Source organism: Phyllobates terribilis, unplaced genomic scaffold, assembly GCF_046119375.1.
Source record: "Phyllobates terribilis strain yellow unplaced genomic scaffold, ASM4611937v1 Scaffold_8__6_contigs__length_399053987, whole genome shotgun sequence".
In the NCBI taxonomy this organism is placed as follows: domain Eukaryota; kingdom Metazoa; phylum Chordata; class Amphibia; order Anura; family Dendrobatidae; genus Phyllobates; species Phyllobates terribilis.
Genome location: NW_027362768.1, coordinates 214,524,228 through 214,547,698, shown reverse-complemented (window position 1 = coordinate 214,547,698; position 23,471 = coordinate 214,524,228).

Sequence of the window (23,471 nt, the reverse complement as noted above, 5' to 3'; positions counted from 1 at the left end):
CAAGATGGCACGACACAAAGGAATTAAAAAAACACAAGAATTTCTGTCTCGTTTCTTTTGGTGGCCCAATTGCCAAAAAGATGTTAAACACTATGTATCTTCCTGTAACACCTGTGCTATGTATAAATGTATATCTATGGACTTTATTGTGGAACTAACAGTTTCAAAGGGAAAGAGTTCAATCCTAGTAGTGGTGGACCACTCACCAAAGCAGCACATTTTGTCCCCTGCACTGGTTTACCATCTGCTAAAGAGATTGTTGATCTTATAATTCAAAATGTGTTTCGTCTTCATGGGGTCCCAGACGAAGTCGTCTCTGATCGTGGAACACGTTTTACATCTAGATTCTGGAAGAATTTTTGTGCAGCATTGGACATTGATGTCAGTTTATCTTCTGCATTCCATCCCCAATCTAATGGTCAGACTGAACGCACAAACCAAACCTTAGAGCAATATCTCAGATGCTACATTTGTCATCTTCAGGATGACTTGGTTGATTTGCTTCCTATGGCAGAATTTTCATACAATTCTCAAAATGCTTTAACCAAACAAACACCATTCTTCGCAAATTCTGGGTACCATCCAAGTATCCTTCCTAATTTTTCCAGAGAAAAGCCTATCCCTGCTGTCACTGACAGAATACAATACCTGCAACAGATTCTGGAAATACTAAAAGAGACTTTCAAGAATTCCCCAGGAGAAATATAAGGAAGCAGCAGATAAATCTCAGACTTTCTCCAAACTTCCAAGTGGGTGATAAAGTATGGCTTTCCACCAAGAATTTGAAACTCCATATACGCTCACCAAAACTGGGTCAAAAATGTATTGGTCCATTTAACCCCTTAAGCCCCGAGGGTGGTTTGCACGTTAATGACCAGGCCAATTTTTACAATTCTGACCACTGTCATTTTATGAGGTAATTACTCTGGAACGCTTCAACGGATCCCCCTGATTCTGAGAATGTTTTTTCGTGACATATTGTACTTCATGATTGTGGTAAAATTTCTTCGATATCACTTGCATTTATTTGTGAAAAAAATGGAAATTTGGCGAAAATTTTGAAAATTTTGCAATTTTCAAACTTTGAATTTTTATGCCCTTAAATTAGAGAGATATGTCACACAAAATAGTTAATAAATAACATTTCCCACATGTCTACTTTACATCAGCACAATTTTGGAACCAAAATTTTTTTTTGTTAGTGAGCTAAAAGGGTTAAAAGTTGACCAGCGATTTCTCATTTTTCCAACCAAATTTACAAAACCAATTTTTTAGGGACCACATCACATTTGAAGTCACTTTGAGAGGTCTTTATGACAGAAAATACCCAAAAGTGACACCATTCTAAAAACTGCACCCCTCAAGGTGCTCAAAACCACATTCAAGAACTTTAGTAACCCTTCAGGTGCTTCACAGGAATTTTTGGAATGTGGAAGAAAAAAATGAACATTTAACTTTTTTCACAAAAATGTTACTTTAGACCCAATTTTTTTTATTTTCACAGGGGTAACAAGGAAAAATGGACCCGAAAATTTGTTGTGCAATTTCCCCTGGGCACGCAGATACCCCATATGTGGGGAAAAAACACTGTTTGGGCGCACGGCAGGGCTCAGAAGGGAAGGAGCGCCATTTGACTTTTTGATTGTAAAATTTGCTTGAATAATTAGCAGACGCCATGTTGCGTTTGGAGAGCCCCTGTGTGCCCAAACATTGGAGCTCCCCCACAAGTGACCCCATTTTGGAAACTAGACCCCCCAAGCCACCTATCTAGATGCATAGTGAGCAGTTGTAACCCCCAGGTGTTTCACAAATTGATTCGTAAAAATGAAAAAGTGGAAAAAAAAATACTTTTCCATTTTTACGAATCAATTTGTGAAGCACCTGGGGGTTCCAAGTGCTCACTATGCATCTAGATAGGTGCCTTGGGGGGTCTAGTTTCCAAAATGGGGTCACTTGTGGGGGAGCTCCAATGTTTAGGCACGCAGGGGCTCTCCAAACGCACCATGGCGTCCGCTAACAATTTGAGCCGATTTTCCATTCAATTTGTTAGCGGACACCATGTCGCGTTTGGAGAGCCCCTGATGTGCCTAAACAGTGGAGCTCCCCCACATGTGACCCCATTTTGGAAACTATACCCCTCAAGGATTTTATTAAGATGTATAGTGAACATTTTGAACCCAGGGGTACCACACAGAATTTGATAACATTAGGTCATCATATTGAATAAGTTGTCATTAGTCTTGAGCGCAAGTGCTCGCTACTTGAGTTTGCATCGGGTACTCAGGTATGCACCATGTACTGCGTGTGCTCGAGTGACATGCTCGAGTCCCCGCCCGCATGTTTCACGGTTATTAGACACCCAAAAAAAAACATGCGGGGATCGCTCGTGCATGGCAGGCAATCCCTGCAAAGTTTTTTGGGCCGCGAAGCATATGGAGCGGAGACTCGAGCATGTCACTCAAATGCCCACGATACTCAATGCATACCCGAGCACCCGATGCAAACTCAAGTAGCGAGCACTTGCGCTCAACACTAGTCGCCATATCGTCATCTTTTTTTCTTACTTTTGAAAAAAATCCCAACCCCATCACAACCCTAACCCTAGCCCTAACCCTAGCCCAACCCTAACCCGAGAGTTTATTTTTTACGCCGTTCCTCGTGCGGTATAAGTGATTAGACGACTTTATTCTTCGGGTCGGTGCGATTACAGTAATACCAGAATCATATGGGGTTTTTATGACTGACAGCTGTCACACACTAAAAGACGCATTTTTTGTAAAATCTAGTTTTTGCATTGCCATATTTTGAGAGCTATAATTTTTCCAGATTTCGGCAGACAGTCATGTGATGGCTTGTTTTTTGCGGGATGAGTTGACGTTGTTATTGGTGCCATTTCCAGGCACGTGACATTTTTTGATCGCTTTCTATTCCAATTTTTGGGAGGCAGAATAAACAAAAACCAACAATTCAGGAATTGTTTTTTTTATTTTTTTTTATTCTGTTCCGCCTGTGGTAAAATTGATAAGGCAGCTTTATTCTTTGGGTCAGTATGTTTACAGTGGTACCACATTTATATCGTTTTTCTATGTTTTGCACTTTTACATAATAAAAGCAATTTTATAGAAAAAATTATTTTTTAGCATAGCTTTATTCTGAGAGCTATAACTTTTTTATTTTTCGGCTGATGGAGCTGTATGGCGGCTTGTTTTTTGCGGGACGAGATGACGTTTTCAGCGGTACCATTTTTATTTATATTCGTCTTTTTGATCGCGTGTTATTCCATTTTTTGTTTGGCAGTATGATGATAAAGCATTGTTTTTGCTTCGTTTTTTTTTTTTTTTTTTTTTTACCGTGTTCACTTAAGGGGTTAACTAGTGGGACAGTTTTATAGGTCAGGTTGTTCCGGACGCGCCGATACCAAATATGTGTACTTTTATTCTTTTTTTTTATAATAATATTTATTGATGGGTACATTATATTTTTATTTTTGGTGGATTATTTTTTTTAAAATATTTTTACAATTTTTTTTTTTTTTCTTCACTTTCTGACAGTTTTTACACTTTTTTACTCTGTCCCACTCTGGGACTTTCACTTTTTTTATTCTGATTGCCTGCATGGCACAGGAATGCAGCACCATCCCTGTGCCATGCAGGCTGTCAGCGCTGGACAGGGAGAAGATAGTTTGGAGATGCACTGCGCATGTCCAAACAATCTTTCTGTTGTCTGGTGACCCAGATGTTGTCATGACGACATCGGGTCATCATGGAAACATCTTGGAAGCCACGGCAGACAGCGCTGGAGGGCGGAAGAGGAGGTGAGTATCTGCGATCACCTCCCCTTGCCACCGCAATGCTGCGATCGACTTCGATCGCAGCATTGCGGGGGTTAATGTGCTGGGAGCGGTGCAGGACCGCTCCCTGCACATAGTACCGGGTGTCAGCTGTGACAATCAGCTGACACCCGGCGGCGATCGCGCCCGCACAGCCTGTGTGCGCGCGCGATGACATACTAATACGGGTATGGATCTTAAGTCCCAGGGCACAGACGCGTATTAGTATGTCTAATGTTGTTAAGGGGTTAAAATAATTGGACACTTTAGCTCAGTAGCTTTTCGCCTTAAACTTCCCAGAACAATGAAGATACATCCAGTGTTCCTTACTAAAGCCGTTTGTTCCAAATCCTTTTCCAGGGTATCGTCTGCCTCCTCCTGATCCTATTGAAGTGGATTGGCAAGACCATTACACAGTTGAAAATGTCCTGGATTCTAGGATATTCAGAAACAAGTTGTAGTACTTAATAAAGTGGCCAGGGTACAGCCCTGAAGATAACTCCTGGGAACCTGTAGAAAATCTCAGTGCTCCTCGGCTGCTTAACAGTTTCACCAAAAATACCCACACAAACCAAGCCAAGCATCGTCCGGAGGCCACTGCTGGAGTAATGTCAGGAATTCTGTTGCCTTCAACAGTTTGACCACTTGTGGCTGCTTGTTCTCTTTAATAATTGTGCTGCAGTTTCACTCCTTACCACTGGAGGCTGCTGTTATTTTCTACAATTGCCCTTTTCCAAGATGATGGATTCTGAATCTATAGAATCTATCTTGTTTTCTGTTTGGACCTACTTAAAGCCACATGGATCTCTCACTCATTGCTTGAGTATTGTGTCCAGCTCTTAGCTTAGCTTCAGTCTCAGCTTCTGACCATTCTTACCCAGTCTGTTCTAATTTATCTATGGATTGTTTACTACAACTCCTTGCTATCTCCAAGAATTTCTACTATTGCTTTCTGTTCCTCCTTTGGCCACTGGTTTCCAGCAGTACTACGCCAGTATCGTAACAATTTTGGTCTCATCTGATCAGACTATGTTATCCCAGTAATTCACAGGCTTGTCTAAATGTTGTGGAGCAAATGTTAAACGCGCTTAAACATGCTTTTTGTTCAGGAATGGAGTCTGGCATGGTGAGCATTCATACAGGCCATGAAGGTTGAGTACATTAATTAGGGTGTGTGTGCACGTTCAGGTTTCTGCATCTCTTGGCAGCAAAAACGCTGCGGAGAAAACATGCATTTTGCCTTGATTTTGAAGCGTTTTTTATGCATTTTTGTACAGGAATGAATGCTTTTTGGATCTAACTAAAAAATATTTGAAAAAAACCTGGGACATAGCTTTAATCCTTGGATTACCTTTGGACTTGGGGTGAGTATATTGGTTAATTTAGATGATTAAAGAATGTGTCTGTTGCATTTCAAATAAAGTATTTTACTCTGTGTGTGTTTATTTAACTCTTTACTTACAGGTTTAGTAATGAGAGTGTTTAGTTGACACTTCTTCATCACTTAACAAAGAGCTAGGTGTCAGCGACACTTAATCCCGTAAACCCTAATTCCATTAGCATTAATTCCCATTCATGTCATTTCTGGGGCAGCTGAGAGCTGCTATTTTTAGCCTAGGAAGGGCTCATTAGGCAAACATGTTCCCTGGCTATTAATAACAGCTCACAGCTGTTTGGTTAGTCGCTACGCCCCCACGATCAGCAACCAGCAGCGCTTTGGACGCAGCGTATTTTCACGGCTTCCAAAACGCTGTGTTCTAATGCCGCACTTGTGTTGTCACTACATGCAGATCCACCGCATCTAATGACATTTCAATCGGTAAAAATCTGTTGCGGGTGAGGTTGGGTACTAGCCCATGATCAGAAAATGCTGCGGGTTTGAAGATGCGTGTTTATGCAGTGTCAAACCTGCACCGGCCAGATGTTACAGCATAGTGGATGGGATTCTAGAAATCCCATGTCCACTATGCATGCATCTGAGGCTGCGGATCACCTGCGGACACTGACATGTGGTGCTTTTTCAGGACTGCAGCATGTCAAATTCACTTGCGGAGTCGCTAGTCTCCGCAAAACAAACATTTGGCGACTAGAATATATTGAATGTGGTAAATAAGCATGGTTCAGTGAACACATGCGGATTTACCTGCGTTCAACAGAACGTAGCGTTTTGGATGCAGCAAAAATATGCTGCATCCAAAGCGCTGCTATGTCCAGATTGTGGACACATAGCCTAAAATTAAAAAAAATGAGCTCCCGTGTCATTTTCATAACCAGTAGAGGGAAAGCTGGGAGCTTATATTAGTAGCCAGGGAAGGAGCCATTGGCCAAAAAATGTTCAGTGGCTATTAATAACAGCCCACAGCTGTTTGTTTAACCTTTACTTGCTAGATTAAAAAGGGGGACCCCAGAATTTTTTTTACGTAGGGTCTCCCTATAAAATCTAACCAGCAAAGGCTAGGCAGACAGCTGTGAGCTGATATTTATAGCCAGGGAAGGGGCCATGGATACTAGCCCCCACCATCTATAAGACGCCCCCCATTACTAACCCTGTTGTAAGATTTTTGACATTTTTTAAATAAAGACACGGCCAGAATAAAGTCTTTTATTTTAAATAAAATTCCACACGGTTTTAATCTTTTATTTATAAATAAAAAACACTGTATACTCACCTAATGCCCAATCCTTGATGCCCTTGTCTCCTGTAAGAAACCAAAAATAAAAAAATTACCATATCCCTCACCTGTCTGCCGTGATGACATAATCCACAATGTCCCACGACGATCCGGGATTCTTCTAAAGCAGCCACATCAGCAATCACTGATGTAGCTGCTCTAGAGGACAGCATTGTATACACTGACATGAATGTAATCACTTCTTTCAGTGTATAGCGCTGTGTTGCAGGAGTGAGGTCACTTGAGTTCAAACAGCTGAAGATCAGATGAGAGCTCCAGTGACCTCACTTATTGCATCAGTGTTGCATGAGAAAATTTTCACGCAGCACCGATGCCATGAACTCAGTCCCAGCAGGGCAGCGATGTACACAATTGTGCTTCTATCAGTGTATTGCTGGCTGCCGGGTGATCGGATTGCCGTGGGACATCGGGATGATGGTGGACAGGTGAGAATAAAGTGTTTTTTTATTTTAATCTAGATTTATTTTTACTTTATTTTTTCCACAGAGCACAGATGCCGGCTGAAGAGACTACTGTGCCTGCTCCTGCTATTGTCAACGGGAGTGGCTGTCTGATGATGCGAGTAGTCTCCCACGGGAAATTCTTTGTGCGTTTTTGACTCATTGACTTGAATTGAGTCAGTCAAATCCGCAGCAAACATCTGCAGCAAATCCGCAAATATTATACCTGCGTTTTTGCTGCTTTTTTGCTGCGAATGTGACTGACTCAATTCAAGTCTATGGATGAAAAACGCTGAAGAAATGCACAAAGAATTGACATGCTGCAGATTTAAATGCAATGACAATCCTGACAGGAAAAGTCCTGATCATGTGCACAGCACTTCAGGACTGACATTGCATTAGCTGGCTCATGGATTACCTAGCGTTTTTAATGCATTTCCGCACAGAAAAAATGCAGTGAAAACGCATCAAAAACACACAGTGTGCACATAGCCTTATAGTTTTCTTTGAAATAGTTGTACCTGCTGATTCCAGGTCTTTCTTTAGCTCTCCTCAGGTTGTCCTTGGACAATTCTTTTGATAATTCTTTTCTTTCCTCTGATTGAAATCTTGCAGGGAGCACCTGGTTGTGGCTGGTTTATGCTGAATTGTTGTTCTTTCCACTTTCAAAGTATAGCCCCAACAGTGCTCACTGGAACCTGCAGTAGTTTAGAAATGTGTTTTCATTGGCTGTAAGCCATAATCATCAACATTAACAGAAAGAAACACTTGAAATAGATTACTCTGTTTGTAATGACTCTATATAATATGAGTTTCACTTTTTGTATTGAAGAACTGAAATAAATTAACTTTTTGATGATATTCTAATTTTGTGAGATGCACCTGTATGTAACAAAATGTGTAATAGCAATAATTTTCTGGGAGAAATACCTCATTTTCTGGAACAATTTCAAGGGTGACAACACTTTCGGTCATAGCTGTATGTGAGTGCCCAGTTCTCCGCATTAATAGTATTCTACTATACAAGCGCTACGCCCCCAATAGCTGACCATCCTGTCTGGAGCGTCATGGTTTAAACAAATTGTATTTTCAGAGAGGAAGAGGACCAGAACTCTAGTGCCACCTACAGGAAGTAGTAATCCTAAAAGTCAATAGTGACCCTTTAACAAGCCTTATCACATGACTTAGGATATACCCTAGAACCAGAAAGTCAATTTGCATCACCATTGCATGTTAATAAAGGCTAGGGCTACATGACAACGTCTCGCACGATAGTCATCCTAAGCCAAGGCACATTACCAAAACAATTTGTGCAAATTGCCGGAGACTTGGTGTGGCGTGACAATTTTAGAAACAAAATTGTGCTGTAAAACAAAAACCAGATCACATACAAGTTGCCGATGCGGCTGGCACTGGCAATTAGGATTAGTGACCAGTGACAGAAACTCAAACTAATTTGGAAACATTTACGACACCATAGGAGACCAATAGGTACGATGTCAATGTAGCAGAGATGTCTCTGGATCTGGACCCCACCAGGCACCACCCTTTTCTCAGATGGATTTGGATAATAGCTGTGTGAATTGGGGACCTGAAGGTGCTGCAGACAACTCATACACTGTGCAGCATCATTACCTATATCTCTGGGGGGCCTGATTCTTGAACTGTTGGAGTTCACCTTGAGTCATAATTTTTTCACATTTAAGGGGTCCTTTTTTCTGCAGCTCCAAGGGACAGCCATGGGCGCGGCCTTTGCGCCCGCTTATGCTAATCTGTTCCTGGGGCTGTGGGAAAGGAACCTCTGCCTGTCAGATCATGGGGACGAGATGTGCCGTGTCCTTTTATGGACACGCTACATCGATGACGTCCTGATGATCTGGCAGGGTTCATCTGCATCTCTGAAAAATTTTGTGAATGAATTAAATTCTAAGAATTATAATATCCACCTTACATATCAATTTGACCCACATCAAGTGGAGTTTTTAGACATCTCCTTGAGGAGGGATACATCAAATTGCCTACAAACCTCTGTGTTCCGTAAGCCAACGTCAACAAACATGCTTTTGCATGCTAAATCTTCTCACCCCCGGCACATGATTCAGGCAGTCCCTGTGGGTCAGTTCCTCCGTATTCGGAGGATCTGCTCCACGGACACGGAATTTGAGAGGCAGGCTGCGGAACTGAAGGAGAGGTTTTATGCTAGAGGGTATAGCCGGCGAATGATTAAGCGGGCATACAGAAGGGCAAAATTCTCCTCAAGGCATGATTTAGTCTATGGGAGCCAAATTAATAGAAACAACAAGGAACAAATACGCTTTGTTACCAACTTTAACTGTCAATTCCCTCGTTTGAGGAATATTTTGGCTCGCTCCTGGCATATCCTCAAAGCTGATTCAATAATATCACGCTTTATTCCGGATAGACCATCTATTTCCATTAGACGGTCCAGGAACCTTCGGGATTATTTGGTACATTCGCATTATGAGAATGTGGTAGGTACCACTTTTTTGGATGGACAACCTAGGAGGAGTGGATGTGTTCCATGTGGTCGATGTGTGGCATGCCCTAACGTGGAAAGGAGTGATACGTTCTTTAAAGCAGATGGATCCAAGGTATACAGGATCAATAAATCAATCACTTGTACTACCAAATATGTGATCTATTTTGCGACATGCCCATGTGGTTTAATCTATGTGGGCATGACCACCCGCCAATTTAAGGTGCGGGTCCGGGAACACGTGTTGGGCATACAGGCCGCAGTCGACCACATGGACACATCCACCCTGAAAACAATCCCACGCCACTTTAAGACTTACCATAACTGTGATGCCTCTCTGTTTAAGGTAAGGGGCATTGACTGTATTATACCAGGTATACGGGGCGGTAGATTGGGTCTTAGACTGGCCCAGATGGAGTCCAGATGGATCTGGACTCTGAACACCTTATATCCGAACGGGCTTAATGAAAGCATCAGTTATTCCCCCTTTCTCTGACCGACCATCGGAGACTTGGATATCTGTGTGTGGATGTGCTCACCACACATACACTCATAGACGTCCAGGTATATATTTATGGGTTCAGTGGATTTACATCCGGTTTTTAATATTTTTTTGTGTATGTTTTTATCATGTTATTTACTTGGGTGTTTTTTTATCCATTATTTTATAGATCGTGTTTCGTGTTTGGGGTTCTTCCTTTTCCCTTGCTACTGTGGACACTCTTTTATGGACATGTGAGGGTCTTTCCTAGGATAATCAAAGACCATCTATCATTGAGAATTTTGAAGAAGAAGAATTAGATATGGACATCCATGTTATTTACCTTTATACCCATTTATATGGGTGACAGCTCTTATGATATGTTATGTTGGGGTCATTATGATATAGGATCCAAAATGGGTATGAGTCAAATATGCTGTTCATTAAGTAATTAATTACCTAGTGACCTTCCTTTGGATGGTATCCCCCCTTCTTTTGATTGCTTTGGAATAATATCATGTGTTTTATGCCATGATCCCTGAGACATTGTTTCCCTTATTAACATTATTCTTGATGTTCACCTCACATTTTCCTTCTCCATTTTTTCTTTCTTCCACCCTCCCCCCCCCCCTCATCTGTTTTCCCCTGTCCTTGTTTTCACTATGGGTGTTTCACACTTACAGTTATATGAAAAAGTTTGGGCACCCCTATTAATCTTAAGCTTAATGTTTTCTTAAAATTGGTGTTTTTGCAACAGCTATTTCAGTTTGATATATGTAATAACTGTTGGACACAGTCATGTTTCTGCCTTGAAATGAGGTTTATTGTACTAACAGAAAAAGTGCAATCTGCATTCAAACAAAATTTGACAGGTGCATAAGTATGGGCACCCTTATCATTTTCTTGTTTTAAATACTCCTACCTACTTTTTACTGACTTACTAAAGCACTTGTTTTGGTTTTGCAACCTCATTGAGCTTAGAACTTCATAGCCAGGTGTATGCAATCATGAGAAAAGCTACTTAAAGTGGCCACTTGCAAGTTGTTCTCCTGTTTGAATCTCCTCTGAAGAGTGGCATCATGGGCTCCTCAAAACAACTGTCAAATGATCTGAAAAGAAAGATTATTCAACATAGTTGTTCAGGGGAAGGATACAAAAAGCTGTCTCAGAGATTTAACTTGTCAGTTTCCACTGTGAGGAACATAGTAAGGAAATGGAAGAACACAGGGACAGTTCTTGTTAAGGCCAGAAGTGGCAGGCCAAGAAAAACATCAGAAAGGCAGAGAAGAAGAATGGTGAGATCAGTCAAGGACAATCCTCAGACCACGTCCAGAGAGCTGCAGCATCAACTTGCTGCAGATGGTGTCACTGCGCATCGGTCAACTATACAACGCACTTTGCACAAGGAGAAGCTGTATGGGAGAGTGATGCAAAAGAAGCCGTTTCTGCAAGCACGCCACAAACAGAGTCGGCTGAGGTATGCAAAAGCACATTTGGAGAAGCCAATTTCTTTTTGGAAGAAGGTCTGTGGACTGATGAAACCAAGATTGAGTTTTTTGGTCATACAAAAAGGCGTTATGCATGGCGGCAAAAAAACACAGCATTCCAAGAAAAACACTTGCTACCCACAGTAAAATTTGGTGGAGGTTCCATCATGCTTTGGGGCTGTGTGGCCAATGCCGGCACCGGGAATCTTGTTAAAGTTGAGGGACGCATGGATTCCACTCAGTATCAGCAGATTCTTGACAATAATGTACAAAAATCAGTGATAAAGTTGAAGTTACGCAGGGGATGGATCTTTCAGCAAGACAATGATCCAAAACACCACTCCAAATCTACTCAGGCATTCATGCAGAGGAACAATTACAATGTTCTGGAATGGCCATCCCAGTCCCCAGACCTGAATATCATTGAACATCTGTGGGATCATTTGAAGAGGGCTGTCCATGCTCGGCGACCATCAAACTTAACTGAACTGGAATTGTTTTGTAAAGAGGAATGGTCAAAAATACCTTCATCCAGGATCCAGGAACTCATTAAAAGCTACAGGAAGCGACTAGAGGCTGTTATTTTTGCAAAAGGAGGATCTACTAAATATTATTGTCACTTTTCTGGTGAGGTGCCCATACTTATGCACCTGTCAAATTTTGTTTGAATGCAGATTGCACATTTTCTGTTAGTACAATAAACCTCATTTCAAGGCAGAAACATTACTGTGTCCAACAGTTATTACATATATCAAACTGAAATAGCTGTTGCAAAAACACCAATTTTTATAAAACATTAAGCTTAAGATTAATAGGGGCGCCCAAACTTTTTCATATAACTGTACCTCTTACATTTGTTCTTGAAAACTACATGCATAACATATAAGGGAATGCCGTAGCCAGGAACGCATGCGCGTCACGGTGACCTGGATGCCCGCCAGCTCTCTGTATCTTTAATGATGTTCGGCAATGCGCTGCTTGCCGGGGGTCATGTGACACGGAGGCTGGCCGGCGTCTTGGTCTCCGTGTAGACGCATGCGTCACATCCGGCTTTACGGGAATGCCGAGTGACGTTGCTTGGTCTCTATGGAGATGGCAACGCTACTTCCGGCATAGAGCGCCGGCTGGCGCCTATATAAACTTACCGTTCCACTTATCTTCATGTTCCCTGAAGAAGGGAGTTCGAAACGCGCGTCAAAAAAAAGGGGCATTTCACCTCACGAGTATGCTCTCCCAACGGGTCTCTCTGTCTCAGGCCTCCTGGATAGAACTCCATGATCTGGTTAAATCCCTGGTATGTATTGGCAACTATTTATTACTACAGGGATTGCACATTGAAGGGAGCTGATGAGTAATTCCCTCTTGTCTATGATTGATGCATTATAGAGGTGATTTACTTGATTACCACATATATATATATATTTATAGATTTTGATTGTCAACCACTGCTGCTAAGATAACAACAGTTTGGTGTTTTTTTTAAGCCTGAGTAGTATGATTGTATAAATTTGAATATGTGGGGTCCGTTGGGGCAGTGACTGTGCTTTGTGAGAGGCTTTTTATGTTACCACTGTTCTTAGGTTCACTTTTCCCCTTTTTTTGTGCCTTCTATTTTTACTAATAAACTTTATATGAATTTCTAAAGAAATCTTTGGTAGTCCCTCTTTCGTTGTATGCTTCTGTTTTCTAATATAAATTAACGATGGGATTCAATTAGTCCTTTTATGATAGCGCTTTTGGGTATTTATATCATTGACTAACATTAATTATGATAGACCCCATTTGGGGCGTATGCACTATCGTGTTCTATGAATTGTTATAACGATGTCAATGTAGCAGAGATGTCTCTGGATCTGGACCCCACCAGGCACCACCCTTTTCTCAGATGGATTTGGATAATAGCTGTCTGAATTGGGGACGTGAAGGTGCTGCAGAAAACTCATACACTGTGCAGCAGAGGCCTCATACATTGTGCAGCAGAGGCCTCATACACTGTGCTGCAGAGGCCTCATACACTGTGCAGCAGAAAACTCATACACTGTGCAGCAGAGGCCTCATACACTGTGCAGCAGAGGCCTCATACACTGTGCAGCAGAGGCCTCATACACTGTGCAGCAGAGGCCTCATACACTGTGCAGCAGAGGCCTCATACACTGTGCAGCAGAGGCCTCATACACCGTGCAGCAGAGGCCTCATACATTGTGCAGCAGAGGCCTCATACACTGCGCTGCAGAGGCCTCATACACTGTGCAGCAGAAAACTCATACACTGTGCAGCAGAGGCCTCATACACTGTGCAGCAGAGGCCTCATACATTGTACAGCAGAGGCCTCATACACAGCGCTGCAGAGGCCTCATACACTGTGCAGCAGAGGCCTCATACACTGTGCAGCAGAGGCCTCATACACTGTGCAGCAGAGGCCTCATACATTGTGCAGCAGAGGCCTCATACACTGCGCTGCAGAGTCCTCATACACTGTGCAGCAGAAAACTCATACACTGTGCAGCAGAGGCCTCATACACTGTGCAGCAGAAAACTCATACACTGTGCAGAAGAAAATTAATACACTGTGCAGCAGAGGCCTCATACATTGTGCAGGAGAGGCCTCATACACAGCGCTGCAGAGGCCTCATACACTGTGCGGCAGAGGCCTCATACACTGTGCAGCAGAGGCCTTATACACTGTGCAGCAGAGGCCTCATACACTGTGCAGCAAAGGTCTCATACACTGTGCAGCAGAAAACTCATACACTGTGCAGCAGAGGCCTCTTACACTGTGCAGCAGACGCCTCATACACTGTGCAGCAGACGCCTCATACACTGTGCAGCAGATGCCTCAGACTGTGCAGCAGAGGCCTCATACATTGTGCAGCAGAGGCCTCATACACTGCGCTGCAGAGGCCTCATACACTGTGCTGCAGAGGCCTCATACACTGTGCTGCAGAGGCCTCATACACTGTGCTGCAGAAAACTCATACACTGTGCTGAAGAGGCCTCATACACTGTGCAGCAGAGGCCTCATACACTGTGCAGCAGAGGCCTCATACACTGTGCAGCAGAGGCCTCATACACTGTGCAGCAGAGGCCTCATACACTGTGCTACAGAGGCCTCATACACTGGGCAGCAGAAAACTCATACACTGTGCTGAAGAGGCCTCATACATTGTGCAGCAGAGGCCTCATACACTGTGCAGCAGAGGCTTCATACACTGTGCAGGAGAGGCCTCATACACTGTGCTGCAGAAAATTCATACACTGTGCTGCAGAGGCCTCATACATTGTGCAGCAGAGGCCTCATACATTGTGCAGCAGAAAACTCATACACTGTGCAGCAGAGGCCTCATACACTGTGCAGCAGATGCCTCATACACTGTGCAGCAGATGCCTCATACACTGTGCAGCAGACGCCTCATACACTGTGCAGCAGACGCCTCATACAATGTGCAGCAGAAAACTCATACACTGTGCTGCAGAGGCCTCATACACTGTGTAGCAGAGGCCTCGTGCACTGTGCATCAGGGGCCTCATACACTGTGCAGCAGAGGCCTCATACACTGCAGCACAGTCCTCATACAATGTGCTGCAGAGGCCTCATACACTGTGCTGCAGAGGCCTCATACACTGTGCTGCAGAAAACTCATACACTGCAGCAGAGGCCTCATACACTGTGCTGCAGAGGCCTCATACACTGTGCAGCAAAGGCATCATACACTGTGCAGCAGCAGATGCCTCATACACTGCAGCAGAAGCCTCATACACTGTGCAGCAGAGACCTCATGCATTGTGCAGCAGAAAACTCATACACTGTGCAGCAGAGGCCTCATACATTGGGCAATAGAGGCCTCATAAAGTGTGCAGCAGAGGCCTAATACATTGTGTAGCAGAGGCCTCATACTCTGTGCTGCAGAGGCTTCATACTCTGTGCTGCAGAGGCTTCATACACTGTGCTGCAGAGGCCTCATACACTGTGCTGCAGAAAACTCATACACTGTGCTGCAGAAAACTCATACACTGTGCTGCAGAGGCCTCATACACTGTGCAGCAGAGGTCTCATGCACTGTGCTGCTGAGGCCTCATGCACTGAGCTGCAGAAAACTCATACACTGCAGCAGAGGCTTCATACAATGTGCTGCAGAGGCCTCATACATTGCGCAGCAAAGGCATCATACACAGTGCTGCAGAGGCCTCATACACTGTACAGCAGCAGAGGTCTCATACACTGCAGCAGAGTCTTCATACACAGTGTAGTAGCAAAGGCCTCATACACTGTGCAGCAGCAGAGGCCTCATACACTGCAGCAGAGGCCTCATACACTGTGCAGCAGAGGCCTCATACATTGTGCAGCAGAAAACTCATACACTGTGCAGCAGAGGCCTCATAACACTGTGCAGCAGAGGCCTCATAACACTGTGCAGCAGAGGCCTCATAACACTGTGCAGCAGAGGCCTCATACACTGTGCAGCAGAGGCCTCATACACTGTGCAGCAGACGCCTCATACACTGTGCAGCAGACGCCTCATACACTGTGCAGCAGAGGCCTCATACACTGTGCAGCAGAGGCCTCATACACTGTGCTGCAGAGGCCTCATACATTGTGCAGCAGAGGCCTCATACACTGTGTGCAGAAAACTCATACACTGTGCAGCAGAGGCCTCATACACTGTATACACTGTGCAGCAGAGGCCTCATACACTGTGTCATGAAAACGACACCCACTTTTGGGTCAGACCTTGCAGCTCTCTGGCGCCCCCTTATCCTGCTGGTCACACACGGTATTGACCGAGGATAAGCACGGGCGCAGCTGCTCTAATTTATGTCGACTATTGTGGCACGTGATGTGACAGGACATATATATACCACCAGTTCCTTCCAGGAACGTATATATACCTCCGTCCAGCCACCCTCAAACCACAATATCACACAAATACTGGTATACTGCCACCACCGATCGCTTACCAGGTGGATCGGGTACCCGTTAGGTAACGTGAATTAGCGGGTGAGGAACGTGTTTGCTCGACATAGGACAAGAAGAAAGAAGCTGATAAATAATAATGATTTACTCCCGAAAGTGGGCAGTGTTTACAAAAGATATACAAGATATTATAAAAGAGACAATGTAGATATATGCATAAAACAGTTATTAAAATAAAAGGGTTAAATGATAGCAAAACCTGCGCCACGAGGTGATAGTCTCAGATTCTGTGGGGGGATGGCTCCCCGGAAATTAAATGTGATTCTTCCACGCAGTGAGTAGTGCATGCGTCTGACGTCCCGGGCAAGAATGATTTAAAATGGCTGTTCTGGTTTTTAGTAAGGGGCCAAAACATTAGGAGACACCCATGTTGTTTATCTCACACGGGAGCTCGGTTTTGTGAACCCACCCAGCTGCACAAGACATAAAAATCCTTCAGATTTCATATCTTGGTCATCCAAGATGGAGACATCATGTTTGCCGTCACCACTATTCATGAAGATGGATATCAAATATGATATCTCTATGACGCTCAGAATCCATTTCCCAGGTTCCTGGTGGACTCCCAGCCACGAAAACCACACCATCACAATTGGAAAAAGGTGAACATCTCAAAAATGTGGTCCCTGCGTTTGTGACAGTCATGTGCATTATAAAAATCGACATTAGAAGTTTGTGCAGTTAGACAATAGGATCTTGGAGGGAAAATCCAGGGTATACCAGTATGCTTGCTGACGTTTTATGGTGGTAATAAAAATTCCTGGTTTGGGGGGGAAGCCAGAGTGAGTTCTATGCAGCCTCTTCCAAATGAGCTGGGGGTAGAGATTTAAGACATCTCTCATTTTTAAAACTAGGACAAAAATACATTTTGCCTGACACCTCCCCCTTTTTAGACTGCGCTATGGAGGTAGGACCTTCTGGTACTCCTCCAGGCATTTCTCTGAAGGTTCCACTCGCCGGGACAACCCATGGGCAATGCCATGCACGCTGCCTTTGCGGTGTTGAACAGTAAAGTCGTACTGCTGGAGGGTGAGGCTCCAGCGCAACAACCTTCCGTTGGCACTGGACATGGTGTGCAGCCAACTCAGGGTGTTGTGGTCAGTCACGACAGTGAAGGGGCGCCCGTACAAGTAAGGCTGTAAACGGTTGAGGGCCCATACAATGGCCAGGCACTCCTTCCCTATGGTGGAATAGGCCACTTCCCTCGGCAGCAGTTTCCGACTTAGGTACAACACGGGGTGTTCTTGGTTCCCCGAGTCGACCTGGCTGAGTACAGCACCGAGGCCAAACTCACAGGCGTCGGTCTGTACAAAGAGTGGCTGTGTGCCGTCGACCGCCTTTAGCACAGGAGAGCTGCTCAGGGCAGTCTTCAAAGCCCGAAAGGCCACCTCGCATTCCTCTGTCCATTTGACTGAATGGGGTAGGCTCCTCCTGGTGAGGTCTGTCAAGGGCTTCGCAAGGCTACTATAGTCTTGTACAAAGCTTCTATAGTACCCTGCGGTGCCCAAGGACTGCACCTGCTTCTTGGTCCTGGGGGTGGGCCAGGACACGATAGCGTCCACCTTCCCAGGCTCTGGCTTCAGAGTACCCCACCTACCCGGTGCCCTAGGTAGTGGACCTCGTTCATGCCCATCTGGCACTTTCCTGGCTTGATGGTCAAGCCCGCCTGGTGAATGCGCCTGAGCACCTGCTGCAGATGCTCGAGGTGATCCTCCCAGGTGGGACTGAAGACGGCAATGTCATCCAGGTACGCCACTGTGTACCTCTCCAGTCGCTGAAGCAGGTGGTTGATCATTCGCTGGAAAGTGCCAGGAGCATTTTTCATGCCAAAAGGCATGACCGTGGGTTCATACAATCCGAAGGGGGTGATAAAGGTGGACTTCTCCTGGGCCCCGGGGCTCAAGGGAATCTGCCAATATCCCAGACTCAGATCCATAATGGAGAGATAGCTCGCGCTGGCTAACAGCTCCAGCAGCTCCTCAATGCGTGGCATTAGTTGTGCGTCAGAGGCTGTGATAACATTGAGCCCCCTGTAGTCCACACAGAACCGGGTGGTCCGGTCCTTCTTTGGCACCAGGACTACAGGTGAGGCCCATGCGCTCTTGGACCGCTTAATCACCCCCAACTTCAGCATCTCCTCGACCTCCTGGCGCATGACATACTGCACCTCGTCGGAGATTCGATAGGCTGTCCGCCGGAGTGGGGCATGATTCCCGGTGTCCACTTCATGGACCGCCACCTCAGTCCTGCCAGGCAGGTTGGTGAACACTGCTTGGAAGGGTTTCAGCACTGCTTGCATCTGAGACCTCTGGTCTGCAGATAGCAAGGCGCTTCTCTCTACATCCTCTAGGGACCGGCTGGCCTTCGCTTGGGCCAGCATGTCCAAGAGGGGGTCGTCCTCCCGATCCTCGGGCCGGCTGCAGACCGGTAGGACGCAGGCTCCACGTTCTTGATGAGCCTTCATCATATTAACGTGAAAAGACTTACGCCTACCCCGCGCGTGGTCAAGAGTGATCACGTAGGTGACCGGGTTGAGCTGTTGGTGAATGACGTACGGGACTTCCCAGGCCGCCTGAAGCTTGTCCTTTGGTACGGGGATCAGCACCCACACCTTCTGACCCACCTGGTAGGTCCGCTCTCGGGCGTTCTGGTCGTACCAATGCTTCTGGTCAGCCTGGGCATGCGCCATGTTGTCATGCACGAACTGCGTCAAGGTCTGCATCTTGTCACGGAAGAACATGACATACTCCAACGATGGACACTCCTGGGGAGCTCGGCTCTTCTTCCCAGAATTCCCTTATCAACCCAAGGGGTCCTCGGACACGCCTGCCATACAGGAGCTCAAAGGGGGAGAACCCCGTCGAGGCCTATGGAACCTCTCTGTAAGCAAATAACAGGTGTGGGAGGTAACGCTCCCAGTCACGTCCCTGGGTCTCAACCAGTATTTTTAACATCTGTTTGAGGGTACCGTTGAATCGCTCACACAAACCATTGGTTTGGGGATGATAGGCGCTCGATACCAGATGCTGCACCTGCATTTTCTTACATAGAGCCTCCATTAAGCGTGACATGAACTGGATCCCCTGGTCGGTAAGCATCTCCCTGGGAAAGCCTACTCGTGAAAAGATGGCCAAGAGGGCGTCCGCCACCTTATCCACCCTAATTGAGGACAGGGATACTGCCTCCGGATACCAGGTAGCATAGTCTACCACAGTAAGGATGAAACGTTTTCCAGAGCTGCTGGGTATGGCCAGTGGTCCCACAGTGTCCACAGCAATCCTCTGGAAAGGCTCCTCTATCACTGGCAAAGAGATCAGGGGGGCTTTGGGAGGCGCTGTGTAGCAGCGAGGACGTCGTGTTCCATGCCAGACTGGGATTACATCTCAGGGGTGAGCTGAAATTTTCTCTTTATTCATATCGCAGCAGAGGCCTCATACATTGTGCAGCAGAGGCCTCATACACTGCGCTGCAGAGGTCTCATACACTGTGCAGCAGAAAACTCATACACTGTGCAGCAGAAAACTCATACACTGTGCAGCAGAGGCCTCATACATTGTGCAGCAGAGACTTCATATACTGTGCTGCAGAGGCCTCATACACTGTGCAGCAGAAAACTCATACACTTTGCAGCAGAGGCCTCAAACATTGTGCAGCAGAGGCCTCATACACTGAGCAGCAGAAAACTCATACACTGTGCAGCAGAGGCCTCATGCACTGTGCAGCAGAGGCCTCATACACTGTTCTACAGAGACCTTATACACTGTGCAGCAGAGGCCTCATACATTGTGTAGTACAGGCATCAAACGTTGTGCTTCAGAGGCCTCAAACACTGTGCATCAGAAAACTCACACACTGTGCAGCAGAGGCCTCATACACTGTGCTGCAGAAAACTCACACTGCAGCAGAGACCTCATACACTGTGCTGCAGAGGCCTCATACATTGTGCAGCAAAGGCGTCATACACTGTGCTGAAGAGGCCTCATTCACTGTGCAGCAGCAGAGGCCTCATTCACTGTGCAGCAGCAGAGGCCTCATTCACTGTGCAGCAGCAGAGGCCTCATACACTGTGCAGCAGAAAACTCATACACTGCAGCAGAGACCTCATACACTGTGCTGCAGAGGCCTCATACATTGTGCAGCAACGGCATCATACACTGTGCTGCAGAGGTCTCATACACTGTGCAGCAGCAGAGGCCTCATTCACTGTGCAGCAGCAGATGCCTCATACACTGTGCAGCAGAGGCCTCATACACTGTGTTGCAGAGGCCTCATACAATGTGCAGCAGAGGCCTCATATACTGTATACACTGTGCTGGAAAGGCCTCATACACTGTGCTGCAGAGGCCTCATATACTGTGCTGCAGAGGCCTCATACACTGTGCTGCAGAGGCCTCATACACTGTGCTGCATAGGCCTCATACACTGTGCTGCAGAGGCCTCATATACTGCGCTGCAGAAAACTCATACACTTAGCTGCAGAGGCCTCATAAACTGTGCAGCAGAGGCCTCATACACTGTGCTGCAGAAAACTCATACACTGCAGCAGATACCTCATATACTGTGCAGCAGAGGCCTCATGCACTGTGCTGCAGAGGCCTCATACACTGTGCAGCAGCAGAGGCCTCATTCACTGTGCAGCAGCAGAGGCCTCATACACTGTGCTGCAGAGGCCTCATACACTGTGCTGCAGAGGCCTCATACACTGTGCTGCAGAAGACTCATACACTGTGCAGCAGAGGCCTCATACACTGTGTTGCAGAGGCCTCATACAATGTGCAGCAGAGGCCTCATATACTGTGCTGCAGAGGCCTCATACACTGTATACACTATGCAGCAGAGGCCTTATACACTGTGCTGCAGAGGCCTCATACAATGTGCAGCAGAGGCCTCATGCACTGTATACACTGTGCAGCAGAGGCCTCATACAATGTGCAGCAGATGCCTCATAACACTGTGCAGCAGTAAACAGTTATTAAAATAAAAGGGATAAGTAATAGCAAAACCTGCTTCACAAGGTGATGGTCTCAGATTCTGTGGGGGGGACGGCTCCCCGGAAAGTAGATGTGATTCTTCCACGCAGTGTGTAGGGCATGCGTCTGACGTGCTTGAGAAGAATGACTTGGAAAATGGCCAAACTAGTTTTTAGCAAAGCAGACAAAACTCTGGGAGACACCCATTATTTACCTCACAAGGGGGGTTCGGCTTTGCGAGCCCACCCAGTTGCAGAAGACCTAAAAATCCTTCAGATTTCAGATCTTGGTGTGGGGGGGTCCCACATCCAAGAGGGAGACATCATCTTGACCGTCACCACTATTCATGAAGATTGATATCAAATATGAAATCGCTATGACGCTCAGAAGCTCAGAATCCATTATCCCAGTTCTCGGTCGTTTCTCAGTTATGCAAGATATACTATTATAATGGGAAAAAGGTGAGCATTCCAAAAATGTTGTCCCTGTGTTTGTGACAGTCCTGTGCGTTATTAAAATTGACATTAAACGTTTGTCCAGCTAAACAATAGAATTGGAGGGAGAGACCAGTTTAAACTAGACGCTGCTCTGGGCTGAGGGTTTACGACGGTAATAAAAATTCTTAGGGTGGGGGCAGCTAGAGGAGAGCTCTATGTAAGAGTCTTACAAATGAACAGGGGGTGGAGATTTGAGACATCTCTCATTTTTTCTAAAACTAGGACCAAAAATAAATTTTGCCTGACACCTCCCCTTTTTAGACTGCGCTATGGAGGTATTACCTTCTGGTACTCCTCCAAGCGTATCTCTGGAGGCTCCCCTCGCCGGGACAACCCATCGGCATTGCCATGCTCGCTGCCTTTGCGGTGTTGAAAGGTAAAGTCGTACTGCTGGAGGGTGAGGCTCCAGCGTAACAACCTTCCGTTGGCACCGGACATGGTGAGCAGCCAACTCAGGGGGTTGTGGTCAGTCACGATAGTGAAGTTGGGCCCGTACAAGTAGGGCTGTAAACGGTTGAGGGCCCATACAATGGCCAGGCACTCCTTCTCTATGGTGGAATAGGCCACTTCCCTCGGCAGCAGTTTCCGACTTAGGTACAACACGGGGTGTTCTTGGTTTCCCGAGTCGACCTGGCTGAGTACAGCACCGAGGCCAAATTCACAGGCGTCGGTCTGTACTAAGAGTGGTCATGAGCCGTCGACCGCCTTTAGTACAGGAGAGCTGCTCAGGGCAGTCTTCAAAGCCCGAAAGTCCACCTCGCATTCATCTGTCCACTTGACTGAATGGGATAGGCTCCTCCTGGCTCCTCCTGGCTACTATAGTTTTGTACAAAGCGTCTATAGTACCCTGCGGTGCCCAAGAAGGACTGCACCTGCTTCTTGGTCCTGGGGGTGGGCCAGGACACGATAGCGTCCACCTTTCCAGGCTCTGGCTTCAGAGTACCTCCACCTACCCGGTGCCCCAGGTAGTGGACCTCGTTCATGCCCATCTGGCACTTTCCTGGCTTAATGGTCAAGCCCGCCTGGTGAATGCGCCCGAGCACCTGCTGCAGATGCTCGAGGTGATCCTCCCAGGTGGGACTGAAGACGGCAATATCATCCAGGTACACCACTGCGTACCTCTCCAGTCCCTGGAGCAGGTGGTTGACCATTCGCTGGAAAGTGGCAGGGGCATTTTTCATGCCGAAAGGCATGACCGTGGATTCAAACAATCTGAAGGGGGTGATAAAGGCGGACTTCTCCTGGGCTCCGGGGCTCAAGGGAATCTGCCAATATCCCCGACTCAAATCCATAATGGAGAGATAGCTCGCACTGGCTAACTGCTCCAGCAGCTCCTCAATGCGTGGCATTGGTTGTGCATCAGAGGCTGTGATAGCGTTGAGCCCCCTGTAGTCCACACAGAACCGGGTGGTCCGGTCCTTTTTTGGACCAGGCATGTTGGTGAACACTGCTTGGAAGGGTTTCAGCACTGCTCGTAGCTGAGACCTCCGGTCTGCGGATAGCAAGTCGCTTATCTCTACATCCTCTAGGGACCCACTGGCCTTCGCTTGGGCGAGCATGTCCAAGGGGGGGTCATCCTTCCCATCCTCGGGCAGGTTGCAGACC